The sequence below is a fragment of the Tamandua tetradactyla genome, chromosome 12 (assembly GCF_023851605.1).
Source record: "Tamandua tetradactyla isolate mTamTet1 chromosome 12, mTamTet1.pri, whole genome shotgun sequence".
In the NCBI taxonomy this organism is placed as follows: Eukaryota; Metazoa; Chordata; class Mammalia; order Pilosa; family Myrmecophagidae; genus Tamandua; species Tamandua tetradactyla.
In genome coordinates, this window is record NC_135338.1 from 96,959,009 (window position 1) to 96,974,448 (window position 15,440).

General features: G+C 47.7%; 1 protein-coding gene across 6 annotated transcripts in view; it reads left to right on the forward strand.

Moving 5' to 3' along the window:
* The first annotated feature begins 961 nt into the window (after positions 1 to 961).
* The window catches only part of ABHD2 (abhydrolase domain containing 2, acylglycerol lipase), a 118,505-nt gene continuing 104,026 nt past the window's right edge, over positions 962 to 15,440 (forward strand). For 3 of the 6 annotated variants that reach the window (XM_077124163.1, XM_077124161.1, XM_077124164.1), the window contains exon 1: positions 3,851 to 4,146. The gene's annotated coding sequence lies outside the window, so the exon portion shown is untranslated. Of the gene's footprint in view, positions 1,140 to 3,849; positions 4,147 to 15,440 lie in introns of those variants that run through there. The other 3 variants (XM_077124165.1, XM_077124166.1, XM_077124162.1) reach the window with 2 other exon arrangements.

Sequence of the window (15,440 nt, forward strand, 5' to 3'; positions counted from 1 at the left end):
TCCATCCCATCTTCAGCCCCATGACCCAGCCTCCAACGACCAGCTCAAATCTTCAAGAGTCTGAATCAGAAGAAATTGCTCCCTCCTCTGAATTCCTATAGCAATAATTGTTCATGACATTCATTACATTCTTATTATATACTCTTTGGCCCTGTTATATTTTGAAGTATTTCCTCTTTGGCCTATCTCGCCACCTAAGGAGGGGGTGGGACTTTGTTTTTTAGTTCTCTCTCTCTCTCTAATACTATGTCTCACTCAGTAAAAATATTTATTGTCTTGTAAATTGATTTAAATATATGGCAAAACAATAAAGGGGTCTCTGGCAGGGTTTAAACAGCTCTAAAATCCCTCAATAACATGAAATTATGTAGGAAAGCATGTGTGATGCACTTATTTAATACACAAGTTTTACTGACTCCTGTGAAGTTTAATAGCATGAAGAACTCAATTTTTATTACTGTAATTAAGGATGACTCCAAGAAGAGGAATGTGTGAGGACTTTAGCCAACCACCTGTCTGACATTCAATACCTGGTTATCAGACTGGAGGAGCTTTTGAGCATTTGCACGTGTGTGTGTATGTGTGTACATTTCGTGAGCATTTTCAGCACTGGGTCCTATGTAAGCACAGATATCACCATACAATTTATCAACCCAGTTGAGACCATTCAGCAGAGTGAAAGGGGAAGGCATTAGTAACTAACTTTGCCAGGACAACAGGAATAAACCAGGACTGGCTGGGCAGCAGATGCTCCCATGACTTTAACACAGACACCCGCACACCGTGTGCAGAGAGCAGCCCCCATCCTCGGCACGGTGATGATTAATCACTGTTTTTACTGGCCAGCAGGAAGCTTCTTCCAACCACAAAAGGAGCCAAACCCTTGCATTTGTCATGGTTTGTCCTCATGGACTTAGAACTTCTAAACAGATTTCATCTCCATGGAGACGTGCCTACAGTGCAGTTGGAACCCACTGTATAGATTCTGCGCACAGGCTGCTCTAGGTGTGACAGGAGAGTGATAATGTTGAGTCCTCAGAGCTTGGGCCATCTCAGGCGTCCAGGGGAATTCCACGAACATCCAGATCACAGCTTTTCATACAATCTGCTCAGCCACTTCCCTTCCGCTTTCCCTCACAGTAAGTACACTGATGAGGTCCAGTCTCCTAAACCTTCCCTCGTCCCTCTCTCTGAACCCTTTTTCAGTAAGGAAATTCTAAAGGAAAAGTTTTCTCTCACAGGTGGTCATTATTGCTAGTAAAAAATAACAGTAATCATAATCCTGACTTATAATCGCTTCTGAAGGACAGAATTTAGAAACTGAGTTAGCACCTTAGAGGAAGTTCTGAAACGGGTCCCTGTAAGTCGAAGGCAGGCACCGATTGAGAGCTAACGAGTGCTGGGCACTTTTAGGCACTTTGCAACTTCTAGCTTATATACTCCTTGATTACAGTCATCTGCATTTTTTCAGATGGAGAAAGTGGGGTACAGAGAGGTGCGGGGCTTGGCACAGGCCCAAGGCTAGAGAAGGATGGAGTCAGGATTCAAGTGCCACAGCAGAGGTTCCTGAGGCCGTTACACTCAGCCATCCCCTGCCAGACACAGGAGAATGAAAATGAAGGACTGAACGGACAGCTGATTCTGCAGAAGAGAATAAATGGAGCTCACTCTCTACTCTGACCTTTGCTCCCTGCTGTCTCCCAGGGCACCTGGGGACTTTCGCAACGTTGGGAAATCACACCAAAAGGCCCCAGTTGACTTTAGAGCCAGTTCTACTATAATAAATCCTGGAGCGTTAGCCATCCCAGAATGTGTGTGGGCACATGCCCTCTCTCTTGTTTTCTTTATATTAAGGTACTCTTATGCTCTCAGAATTTTACTTTATCACCACATTCTAACGCTACTGGTTATCCCGAGGTAACACTTGCCAAATCCTTAATCTTGACAGGCTGCTAAACCTGGAGGCAAAAGCAAAGAAAAGTCCATTCTGCTTCCTAAATGACCTCCCACAAAAATGCTTTATGGAATGAAATAATATGATTAAGCAGAACATGGCAAGAGCCAAAGGAGGGAAACAGAAATCAGAGACAGATAAGAAAACAGTTCTGTGTATCAGAAAATGATAATGAATCATTCTTCAAGCCAGCCCAAGCCAGCCAAGCCAGCCGGAACCACAGAGGAGAGATGCACGTGTCCTTCCACTCTCCTTCCCTGCCTGGACTCACTGTGCACCCCTTTAGGAGCCTCCGTGGTGCAGTCGGGTTTTAGAATTTCTGAAGTGGCTGGAGGTCCCTTTCTGGTACTTTTGGCTGAACCCATCTTCCCGAGATTGGGGGGAAAATTTATTTACAATGGTGAGTCCATCTGCAGTCCACTAACAGATGCTTTTGTGGCTCTGAATCAAGCTGGAGAAATCTTCGCAGCTCTCAGGAGCCACTTCCTGCCTTTCCCAGCCTAAGGAAACACCTTATCCTCCCTTAACAAACCCAGGCAGGCGCTAAGCCGGGCAGGCTGGACCCGGTTCCCTCGCACACGTCCAGCCATGTGTGCAGCCGCCACGCAGGCTATTTAAAGCCACAACCAGAAAACCATGGATCGGAACCAAGCATGTCCACACACATGCGGCACGCAAGCACATGCACACACACCCCCAACTGGAGACAAATCTAAACCTCTTCTCTGGAAGCCTAAACTGTTTTAACACACAGAGTCAGGACCATGGAGGATGAGGACTAAAATCCTTTGTTACCAAAGCCTGGGTATTTCTTTTCCAAGATGGAAGAGAAGATAGAGGAATAAACAAACACTGCAGTGAAACTTTCTTAGGTAACAGGACAATCGCATGTGAAATATGGCAATGGCAAAAGATCCTTTCTCCTCCTCTTCACTGGTTACCCCTTGGGTGTGAGCTCTTTTGAAGGTGAGCCCAAAAAGTTAAGTCCAACCTGGGAGGCTATCTCAGTCCACTCCAGGGCATGGAGAAGGGGCTTCCGGAAGCCCTGATACATTTCTGCAGTGATTTCCAGTCCACTGCTAGTCAGCCTCTGATAGATGTGATGTGGTCATGCACCGGGAAACAGGAGCCAGGCAACACCTGGGTGGTTGCATCGGATAAAGGAAACCCCATTTCCCCTTGTCACAATCCTCATATATGTTGGGAAACATATAAAATTGCTAAAGATACCACATCCCTTCTTTGGCTAAGTTGCTTTCTTCTTGTCCCCTCCTTGCTCTCTTCCAGCCTTACAGTGCCCCGCTGGGGTGCCCTCAGCAGCGCTTGCATCCAGCAAGGGCTGCGTTCTCAGCACAGCGCGTGCTGCAGACAGGCTTGGGCCCCGGGACCGCGGCTCTGGGCCTGATTCCACAGCTCCCCGCGGGGCTGCAGCGAGCGTGCGACAGAGACCCAAGCCCCCGCCCCAGCCCGAAGAGGCCCGGGGCCGTAGCCGCCGCCCCCTTGCCTTTCTCCCCTCGGGACTCGATGACCCCACTCCTCCGCTCCCGTCTCGGGGGGCACGACTCCCAATTTCGGGCCCTGTGCCCCGGGCTTCAGGGGAGCCCGTGAGGCAGGTAGATGTGCCGGATCCACCAGAATCCCCGCGGGGCGACCCCCGGCTCCCCAACTCCCAAGCCCCAGCCCGCACCTCCCCTCCCCCGGCACCCCCACACCACTCGCGGGTACAGATGCTCCCCTCTTCCTCCGTAGTACCCCCCAACATCAAACGCGGCCTATCTCCCATAGCCCCCTCCCTTTTCCTCGCCCCTCTGGAGGCCTTATCCAATAGCGTCTTGGTCCACGGGCTACAGACGTCAAAAGTAACCAATTGTTGAGGAGCTCTTCGCCACGGGCCCCGCCTCCACTCTGAGGGGCGGCTCCGCTGACCAATGGACTACCCCCCGGGTGCAATGGACCCGCGGGACGAGTAGAGTAGCGGCTGGGCCGCCCAATGAACGGGCCGGTGCCCGTAGTTGGGGCGTGACAAAAGTGGTCGTCAGGGGCGTGGCGGCAGTTGCCTGGGCGGGGCCGGTAGCGGCGGGAGCTGCACTGGCCCGGGGTTCCGGCTGCATTTCCATGAGCGCGGCCGGCCGCCGCGGAGCCGCAGGAGCCGGACTGGGGGCCCACTGCACCCTCATCGCACACCCGCGCAGGTACAACCGCGGCCCAGCGAGCGCCTCGAAGGCGGGGTCGCCGCCCAGCTGGGCCCGGCCGAGGCCGCGTCCCTCGATCTCCGGGGCTGGCTCGGCCGGTGGCGCCTCTGCGCGAGCGCTCCGCCTGCTCCGGGGTCCTCCGGGACCTGTCACCGGGCGCCGCGGGGTCCCCAGGGCCGCTCACCCCGTGGCGGGTCTGCCCGGGCGGGAGCGGGATACGCCTTCCTTCGGGCCCTTTGTCCCTCCTGCCCCAGGAGCCGAGGTTGGGGACAGCTGGCCGCGGCCTCTCTGCCGCCCATCCCCGCAGCGGGGCTCACCGTCGGGACTCCGCGGGGTCTGCCGGCCCAGGTTGGGGAGAGAGGCCCGGGATCCGCACCCAGGAGAAGGTCCGAGGGCCTAGCTCCGGCGCCGTAGATACCCGCGGGGCCTGTGGGTTCCGGGGCCCCAGGGGCGCACCCGGCGCCGATGGTTCACGTTCCAGGGAAGCAGTGTGGGCCCACTCGGAGGCGCGGTCATCATAAGCGTCGTCCCGCGCCGGGCACTGGTCTGGGCGCTTGGGGGGCTTCCACGCAGCGAGAGCTGTCCAGCAGCGCAGGAGCGTCTCGGCCTTGGAAGTTGTCCAGGCAGATGTGGGATGTCAGCCACCTGTCAAGGCTGCTTGGCGAGGACCCCAGGGGGCACCCCACGGCCCACCTGTGAGGCCCTTCTCCACTCTAATGCCTAGCTTGAGAAGGATATTTCTGGGGAAGTGGCAGGTCGGAAGTGGGTGCTGAATTCACCCATGCTGAATTGTGAGGTCTCAGCTCGCAAGAGTGGGTGTTAGCAAAGAGATCATACCAGGAGGCTAGAGGTTTATTAATCATAATGAAACTCTTTAATTTGAACCGTATGGTCTGCCTTTTTTAATCTTCCCAATGCTATTTTGGCTGCCCTGCTCCCAGTTTGTCAGTTTCACCTGAATTCCCAGAACCAGACCCAAAGGCAGGTCCCAGGAATAGGCTCCCTCAAGAGCGGCCTAGGTGCTCTGTAGGTTTTTGGAAGTGTTAATGTGACCTGCACTCAGAGCTTTTGCAGGCAGGTGCATCCCAACAACACTGACCAGAGTCCAAAAGAGAGACCATGCCCTCCTTGCCCTCCCTTCCCCCCCCGCCCCCCCCTCCCAACCCCCCCCACTCCCACCCCCATTCCCAGCATTTGCCAGACAAGAGAGGGCAGAATAATGTCCTGAAGGTTAAGAGGCAGAGAAGGACCCTTAACACAATGCGCTGCCTGTTTTAGGCCGAATTAACCTTTGAATAATGGATCAAAACGCAGACTAGTCCATATTCTACTGTTGGTCAGTGTGGATGATGGCATTTTAGAGCCGAAACCCCATAGACAGAGCTCGTCTCAATCCGCAGATGAGGAAACAGAGGCCGGGGGAGGTCCCAGGGCTGGCTGCCCCTCGCAGAACCCTGCCTAAGGGGTAGTCTTTCCACTGATTTAGCCACCAGAGCTTGTAGCTTATTCCCGGCTTAGTCATCTGGTTCTCGGTGTATAAGTCTAAGGGGAGCCCAGAGAGGTTAGGAGCACAGATTTTGGTGTCAGCCCTGCCTCTTACTGGCGTGTAACCTTAGGCAAGTTACTTAAATTACTTGCCTCTGTTTCCTTACCTATAAAACGGGAATATTGATGGTTCCTACATTAGAAGATTGTTTTGAGGATTGCATAACTATATCTGAAGCATTTAAACAGTCTTGCATATAGTAACCACTTTGTAAGTATTTGCTAAAGATGATGTTCTTTTGCCTTTTTATACACTTATACTTCACCTCTGCCATCCAATATTTCTTTTCAGGAGCTGATTTTTTTTCCTTGTCCTTCACCCCCTTACCCCCCATTCATTAAACATGGTCTAGATTTCATTGTAGCTCACGCCTGCAGGTTTTCCAAGTCACATTGCATTTTAGCTCTTTGTTTGTCTTTATTTTATTGAACCAGGTACTTAGTGTCTTTTTTGGTTTCTCCTTTTGAGACTCCAAATCTTTTTTATTCTCTTAAAAAAAAAGAAAAAAAAAAAACCTACACAAAACCTTCAAAGTGGTAAACAGAGTCCCTGATAACACCAAAGAGATATTCCCTGAGTTTGACCCTCCTCCCTAGTTGGCGGTGTGATGTAGCCTGATTATAAATGGATGAGCATTTTTAGATTAAGATTTCATGAGCCACTGTATTAAGTGCTTTTCGGAAGTTCAGGGATCATGTGTCAACTGCATCTAAGCAGGTTACTTAGTCATTCGAGTAGGGGTGGCTCAAGCAGTGCCTGCCTTGCCTGGCACAAGCAGGAGTGTGTGGCTGATGCCTGTTGGCAATCTAGCTTGTTCACTGGCTTATCTGTGTTTCTCCTGGTCTTTTCTAGAGCAAATGGAATGTTCTTTTTGCTCTTGTGTTAGTTGGGGACGTACCCTTTCTTCACTTTTTATTTCACCTTCATTACATTATCACCTTCGTGGTTTTTTGCCAGCCACTTCCTTTTTAATGGAAAGATGCCTGTCACCTTTATTTCTTGCCAGAATTCATTCACTTTGGTTTTCCGTTCTCTGTTTTTGCCTGTTTTCTAGACTGAGCCAAAGATGATCATTATTCACTGATTGGCACGTTCTTTTGTCTCATTTTTCTTATGGGTTGATTCTGCGTTTTGGTTTTTGGTTTAGGCCATTATCTAGAGCTCAGCTGTTTTAGAATCACTGATTTAGTTTCTTCAGTTGTGTATTAATATAGACCCCTTCTTCTCTACCTTTTCTCATAATATTTTCGTGGAAAGGCATCTCCTTCACTGTTTTTTCTTGCTCATCTAGTTGTACCTTTCTTCTAACAGTCTGTGGCAGGCCCCACAAACAGGACAGGAGTTCCCCACTGCTCCTGCCCAGAGCACTTGCCCAGGGCATGAAAGAATTTCTCTGATCCTACCAAAGGCAAGGGACAGAGTTTGTTTTATTTCTTGCTCAAAATTTGACTCTTTGCAAAGCCCCGGCAGAGAAAGAGTTCTAGTATAATGGGATTCCATGTGGCAGAATTTCTGCTCACATATTTATTGCACTGGACATTTGATTCCTTGACCAGTTTAGAGGGTAGATGACACAGGGCATGAGGTGCTCCAGCCTTTCTACAGGGCTGAACCACCCCCAGGAGCAGAGCGCTGTGACGTCAGGCCGCCTCCGATGTGGTTTGGGGTGAGGGTTTTACAGCAGCTTTTTTGGTCCAACCTTTTGGGCCAGTACAGAGTTAAGGGGATTTTAACTCCTGTGCTGCTCCTTCTGTACTAATACCAGCCGGGTGCTGATATTACCTCCCTTGAGGATCTTTTTCATAGCTAGAGATTTATTTGTGTTGTCTTGGTTTCGGGGCATCACGTTTCTGGATTAAACATTTTCTGTTTCTAAAATGGCCGGTGTGGGCCAGTGATGGGCCGCCTGTCACCCAGGAGGCTTGTGCCCTGCGCCCAGGTGGGTGTAGGGTTTGCTACACAACGACCCAGTCTCTGCTGTTTTGCAACAGTCAAGGAGCAGCTAGGTAAAGACTCTTTTTAGAGAATTGGAACATCAACACCCTTGGGCATGCCTGATCTCTGGTTTTCTTTTGTTGTCTTTAAGTAGAGGTTCATTAAGTTCAACAAATTGACCATCTGGTGTGTGCGGGGAGCACAGTCATCCAGATTCACAAGGCTGTTTGCATAAAGGCCGTCTATTTTATTTTTAAATGGTTTTTATTTAAATTTTTAAATTTTTAATATTTTAAATTCAAATTGTATTTAAAAAAAAAATAGCTCATGCATTCACATGGTGAATGGAAATACTCGAAAGGCACAAAGGGTTAGAAAGAGTAAATAGGTCTCTTTCTACCCCATCTCCTGACAACCAGTTTGGCCCTTGAAGGCAGTGTCACTCATTTCTTCACCTCCAGAGCTGTTCCATGAACACCCAAGATACATCTATAAACAAATCCCTTATGAATATTCTATCCCCCTCCCTTTTTACACAAATGGTAGTTTACTGTATATGCCATTCCGAATCTCCCTTTTTGCATTTAATATCTCTTGGCGATCATTCAGTATGAAAAGAGCTTCCCTGTCATTTTATGAAGGCCATCTATTTTAGATGTTCATTCTCTGTTTCTAAAAATGCTAAGAACCAGTCTTATTTGGGCAGCAACTTTGCGTGGAGGCATATTATGGATGTTTGGGGGCAAATATTTTTCTTCCCTATGTCCTTCGGCCCGAGAAGAAGCAGGGTGAGGTGGAGGACGTCTCCGAAAGCTCACCCGAGAAGGGGAGGGGGTGGGATGGAGGATGAGGAAATGCCTTGGGCCCTTTGCTTCTGGGCAGAATATGCTGCTTTTGGTCTCCAGAGCAGGCTCCTGGCTCCCCAGGAACACATTTCCAGCATCTGTATCATGTCTTATCCTGTCTCTTGAACCACAGCACTGGGTTTGTCCTGACCCTGGGGTGTCAGAGAGGAACCTGCCCTTCATCACGGGACTTCCTGTTTGGGCAGCTTTATCAAGTGCCCCACCCCTTCTTTTCTGTAACCCCAGGAAAAGCCAGCTCGCTCACCTGCCTCTCTGTGAAGCAGCTTTCCCAAACCTGTACATAATTGTTGTTGCTCTCCTTGGGAGTGTTTCCCAAGTTCTCCAAACCACACTCCACTTCCCAGGTCTGACTCTGACATGGTCTTGCCAGTAAATAAAGGCTTGCACTGATGCTGATGGTAAAAAGGGAATTTCAGGGTTTTTCTTATTTGGATTTTCTGTGGCTGCGTTGTGTTTTAAATGGCCACACTGACTTACATGTGGTCTCATAGTCCCCCATGGCTCCCAGACCTTGCCTGAGCTCTCAAAGGCACTTCTGTCTTTGTGACTTATTGTTTTCTCCTCTTTTCTTCAAATATGCCTTAACCTTCATATTGCTTTTATTTCTGAGTGTAAGTTAAAGTCACCCTGAAGTTGAATTTGTTTTTTTTCAAGGCGCTAGTCAGCCGACCTAACCTGGGGTCACAACTTCCTGGCCTTTGTTCTGTTGTGGGGCGTACGGCGGGCACCAGCTAGGTGATGGGTGCCAGGGGAGGTGGCAGTTGTGCTCCTTCCAGCTTCTGTAGGGTGGAAGAGAGAGAAGCAGCTTTGAGAACTTGCCCCATGTGTGCACAGTCACCCTAGGCGGGCGTGTGTACTATTTCCTTGGTCATTTCAGAGACGGCAATCAAAAGCAAAAATCAGGAAATCCAACCCAGGATTGCCAAATTTTAATTTTTCCAAATAAGGAACCAAAAAGCCCTGTTAGCTCCTATCACCACCATTTCACTTAGGAAAAGACATTCTAATACCAAAAATGGAGGAAGGTCGCTGTCTCAGAGTAAAGAACAACCTTCTAGGCAGAACATCTGCAGAACGATGGAAAGGTGACCTCATGGAAATTGAGCCACAGCATTTGGGAACCCTGAACTAGAGATTCTACTCGAGGAGTGTTTCCTCCTTTTTAGTTCCTTAGACAGGGCTGGGAAACCAGGCCATTCACTCAGCCCAGCTAACCTAGCACATCGCTTGTTTTTGTGCTCAGTTTTTTCAGGGTGGGGCCAACTACATAATGTTGAGACATCCATTGTTCTTTGTCTCTGTGCATTCTAGATTTCTTCATGTCTTAAGGCCATGCTGTAATTTTTTTAATTGTAAAAAAATACATATATACAAAACAATAAATTTCAAAGCACACCACAACAATTAACTAATTGTTGTTCTATAACTAATTGTTATAGAACAGCTCTCAGAGTTTGGTATGGGTTACAGTTCCACAATTTTAAGTTTCTCCTTCTAGCTGCTCCAAGATACTGGAGGCTAAAAGAAATATCAGTGTAATGATTCAGCACCCATACTCATTTGTTAAATTCTATCTTCTCTGTTATAGCCCCTCCTTCTCCTTTTATTGATCTTTCTACCAATATTTAGGGGTATTTGGGCTATGCCCATCTAGCTTTTTCATGTTGGGAAGGGCTGTCGATAATGTGGGTTAGGGGGATGAAACTAGTTGATGTTCTTGGAGAGGCTGGGCTCTCTGGATTTCAGGACTTATCAGGCATAGGAGTCCATCTGGAGGTTGTCAGTTTCTGGAAAGTAATCATAGTGCATGGAACCTTTGTAAAATTGCAGATAGAGCCCTATGTGTTTCTTAGGGTTGGCAGGAATGGTTTTGGTTGGGGTTTGGCAAACCATGATAAATAACAATATATAGCAAAGCTTGCACAAGAGTAACCTCCAGAGTTGCCTCTTGACTCTGTGGAACTCTCTCAGCTGCTAATACCTTCTTTGTTACAACTCTCTTCCCCTTTTTGGTCAGGATGGCATTGTCAGTCCCACAGTGCCAAGGCCACACTCATCCTTGGGAGTCATCTCCCAGGTCAGGGAGACTTTCACCCCTGAATATCATGTCCCACATAGGGGAGAGGGTATGATTTTACTTGCAGAGTTGGGCTTAGAGTGAGAGAGGCCGCATCTGAGCAACAAAAGAGGTCCTCTGGAAGTAACTCAGGCATAACTAAATGTAGGCTTAGCTTCTCTACTACATAAATAAGCTTCACAAGAGCAAAGCTCAAGTTCAAGGGCTTGGCCTCTTGACTTGGGAGTCTCTAATATTTGAGACAGTGTCAGGGTTTTCCCTGTTTAATGGTTCCATATTTTTTTGTCCCTTCCCTCAAGGGACTTTGCCATACTTTTTAACTATCCACTTAACACACTCTGGGATGTATCCAGGAATTAAATTAAGTTATACAGAATGACAGGCCCTCATTCCCATTCTGGGCTTCATGTGTTTGGATTGTTTGAATAATCTATCCAGACGGGTTGAGTTAGCTTATGTGCTACAGAAAATTTAGGTTTGGGACACAATAAACCTCTCTTCTTTGGTCTCATAGAGTAGGTAAAGTTCTAAAATACAGACAACGCCCTCCTTAACCCTGCATTCTGATTTACCTTAGTCCTGACCCGATCAGTTTCGTTCTTGTCTCTAATTAAAGCCTGGTCTCTTTTTTGGTGTCTTTAACAGTTGTTGTATGTAGCAATGCTAACTTTCAGAACTATAGACCTCCTACTTTGAGTCTTAAGTGTCACACAGGTACCCAAAGTTCTGCGAAAATACCAGGTTATACACATATAGCACAGTCTCTCAAAATCTAGAAATAACATTTGCAGCTCTGGATTAAATGTGACTGCTATAAGAGCTTACAATCTAGGCCCCAATTTTCTTATAAATGTTTTCTAAATGAGACCATATAATAGTTGCTCTTTTGTTTCTGGCTTATTTTGCATCACATAATGTCCCCTAAGTTCATTCACATCATTGCATGCCTCATGACTTCGTTCCTTCCTGTAGCCACACATTATTCCATCGTATGTACACACCACAGTTCCCCTTTCTGCTTCTCAGTCAGTGCATCCTTCAGCCACCTCCGTCCATTGGGCATCATGGGCAATGTCCACAGTCAACAGTCCATGTCTCACATTATCCTCACTTAGTGGTATAATCATCAACACTCAATTTTAGATCATTTTCCTTGCCCCTAAGGGATAAATGACCGATAAGCACCCCCTCACCAAATAGAAAATCCAAACCTCCCCTTAACTCTTGTCCTTCCCCGCCCCCAGTTATATACGGTATTGCTGTGATGGTTGATATCTTCCTCTTAAACACCGCCCACAGTGCTGTAGTTCTTAAGGACTGAGGAGCAGGAGCAGGCAGAGAGGGTCCTCAGGAACTTGTTGGTATTAAGTGACACCTTTCTGCAGTGTTTTCACATTGTTTCTTCGGATGGATGTGCTGAAGCTTGTTCAGTTCTCCATGGGCTCTGTCAGGGCAGGTTCTGACTGCTCCTGAGATCAGATGTGACTGCTCAGCCAAGTCCCCAGGTCCCTTTGTGCTCTCCCACGGTAGCACGGTGACTGTCCACCTTGTGGTGTGGGTGTTTCCCAGTCTGAGGCCAAGGAGATATTCTTGAGGTTCCTTGAGTTCTCATTAAGTTCAGAACACTCAGACTTTGTGGTTTCATGTTAACAAAATTGGAAAAAATTTAAAAACCTGTTCTGAGGTCTTTGGGATAACCTAGTTATATCCAGGTCCATTTACTCGGTGCCCCCATTTGCATGTGAATTTCTGACGACTTGGAGCCAGGTAAACCCCACTAACAGAGAAGAAAACAGAGCTGGGTTTGGGCAGAAGCCGTGTGGCAGCCTCAGGGGCCTGTGCAGAGGCAGGCAGTGTCCCTGCAGGGCGAGTCCCCACGCCGCACCAGCTGCTCCCTGCACCTGCCCGCGGCCCATGTTGACATGTCTGAAAGGTGACCTCCGTCTCATTACATTAGCGTCCATCTGAGTTTTACTGTTTGAGTAATTTTACCTGTATTCACTTGTAGATTTGTTCTGGTCTCCATAATTTTAAAAGTGTTAAAAGAAGTATTCTAAATAATAATGAATAAAAGTAATTCAGGTTAAATGGAAAAATGAAGCAAATGTCATTTAATCAGGGGACTCTTTGCAGGACTTTTTTTTGCCTTTAGAGGGGAGTGGCCATGACCTGGGTTTGGGAGACCCCAGTGCAGGAAGCTCAGCTCTAGGAGGGTGGCGCAGGGCTCTGGGCCCCTCTGAGTGGCTGCATGGCTTCTTTCCACATGGTGAACATGTCAGCAAAGTTTGAGTAGAAATGAAGAGTTACTTCACGTCGTTAGTTGTCTGTCTTAATGAGGGCCTGTCCCAGTACGAATTGTCCCACAAATGGGAGGGAGCTCGAAAGAATTCATTTGTTTGGTTCTCTTGTTCCCTTTTGGAGTGAGTGATACATTTTTCTTACTAATGTTTGCTTAGGAGACGTTGAATTTGCATGCCTTCACCCCAGAAGGGCAGTAGACGGACTGTCCTGAAGCTCATTTACTGCTAGTGACTCCAGTTTGCGGACAGTTGAGTCTTGATTGTAGCTGAAAGTGGACCTCAGTGGCCACTATTTGTACTTTTATTGCAGGATATTCATAAAAAAGATAATAGCTTTTCAATGTATACAGAAGTAGAGGGTACCGTGTAGTGAACCCCAGTTCCTCTCACTGGGCTCCGCGAGGATCGACTCCGGCTGCTCCTGTCTCCACTGTCCCCCTGTCCCCCAGACACCTCCCCCAGCCCTCATTCTTTAGCAATAGATCCCAAATGTCATCTAGATGTTTCTGTGGGCTCTTAAAGATTGGGAAGGACTTCTTTATTAAACATAACTACACTGCCATTATTGTTTAAGAATTTAACAACAACTCTTTAATATCATCAACTATCCAGCCATTGTCTAAATTTCCATTTGTTTAAGAAGGGCATTGGGTATACGCGTGGTCAGTGGTAGAATGCTCGCCTTCCTTGCCAGAGACCCAGGTTCGATTCCCAGACCATGCACCAACCAACCAACAAACAAACAAAAACCAGCATAAGTACTTTTTCTTTTTAAGGTTAATTTTAAAAAATCAGAATTTAAATAAGGTTCACACATTGTGATTGGTTGCTATGTCATTTATGTCTCTTCTAAGCTGCGGATCCCCTTCCATAATCTTTCCTTTTCCCCCACAGTTCATTTGTTGTAGAAACCACATCATTTGTCCTGTAGAAATATTTACTTTTGAACAGGTTATACATTAACATGGTATAAAATTCAGAAGATGTGACAGGGTAAACGATAAAAAGCCTTCTTCAATCAATGCCACTACTACCTTGGATATTTTTTGAGAGATATTTTGTGCGTATCTCAGCACTTTGTGTGTGTCTGTGTCCTTTTTCTTTTTTATATAAATAGTAGCACATGTGCTTTGTTCACTTACCATGTAATGATGCATTTTAGCAAATTTCCACATATACTGTGTGGCATACATTAACTTCTCATGGACCCAATTATGACATTACTGTTCCCTAATAATTAAGGGAAGAAATATTGTTAGGATTACGTGGTTGCATTGGAATCTTCAAAATCGGGAAGTGTTTGTTTTTTCTTTTGTTTAGCAAACGTTGGCGGAGCCTCTCTCTGCTGGACGCTGCGCCAGGCCTCTGCCCTCAAGGACATTCCCCAGGTCTGGCTGCCCTGGGCCCCCTGCAGGGCCTCGGGCCATGCTTGCCCAGAGGAGGCTCTCCACGAATGCTTGCTGAGCTTCCAGCCCCTCGCAGCATTCTGTGTGACCTGAGCTGGATTCACACTGTAGACTTCAGCGTCTCAGGTTCCAAATGCCCTGGCCGCAGTTTCCTTCTCTGTTCTGATCGTGTAAATAGAGTGCTTGCTCACTGTTGTCCATGACATTGGAAAATGCACCTTCTAAATAGGGAGGTGATGGGAAATGCCAAGTCGATTAGACCCAAGGATCTTTTTCCCAATTTAGAAAACATAGTCCCTTTCCCTTGATCTGTCATTAATGTTACCCTTCAGTCTGTTTATTGACTGTCCATTAGAAAGCTGGATGTTGCACTGAAATTGCAGGAGAAATCTTGACTTGGCCACTCAAGAGCCTAGAAGGTGAATGCAGATTTCTTCAAGGCTGTCCTTGGATTGGAAGAGTGTCTGTCACGGGGGCTGAAGAGGTCAGGATCCATCCAGCTCTGCAAAGGTGCCCTCAGATGAATGGCTGTCTCGCTTCTATTTCTAGAGCCTTTCCCAGGACACCCAGGCCTCAGTGTCCCGCTCACGGTAATCACAGCTCAAAGAGCTCTTCTAAGTACCAAGCGAGGTTATGTCTGAGGCTGTCCTTTGTCCACAGTAAATCCCATTCTTGGTTTCCACGGTTAGCCCCAGTGCATCTTGTGGCATGTTTGAGGAGTCAGTGAAATAATATATTAAAATTACAGGCACTTGGTAAACTGTAGAGCTACACAAGTATTGTTTTTGTGATCGTCTGGTCCTGTGCCTTCATTTTAAAGATTGGGAGACTTGCCTGTGAGCATCAGCCAGAGCACAGTGCTGGGTCCCAGGATGAGGGTCTCGGACCTCCAACCTGTAGTCCGCAGTTTAGCATTTTCTCTGTGAGGCTGAGAGAGGAGCTGATGTTCGGGGCTGGGGAAAGGACCAGGCACGTGAGTGATGCACTCGTCCCCTGGAGAAGATGGTTGCACTGAGATTGGTAGTGATGGCTCCCGGTCGGGGGGACTCGGCGGGGTTGAGGACTTGGACACTTGGCTGAGGGCTGGGTGGGGGCCCCGTTTCTGCTTCCTCTGCGAGCGCATGCTGCCCAGCGGGCCTTGCCTTTGTGCTCTTCATTTATGCC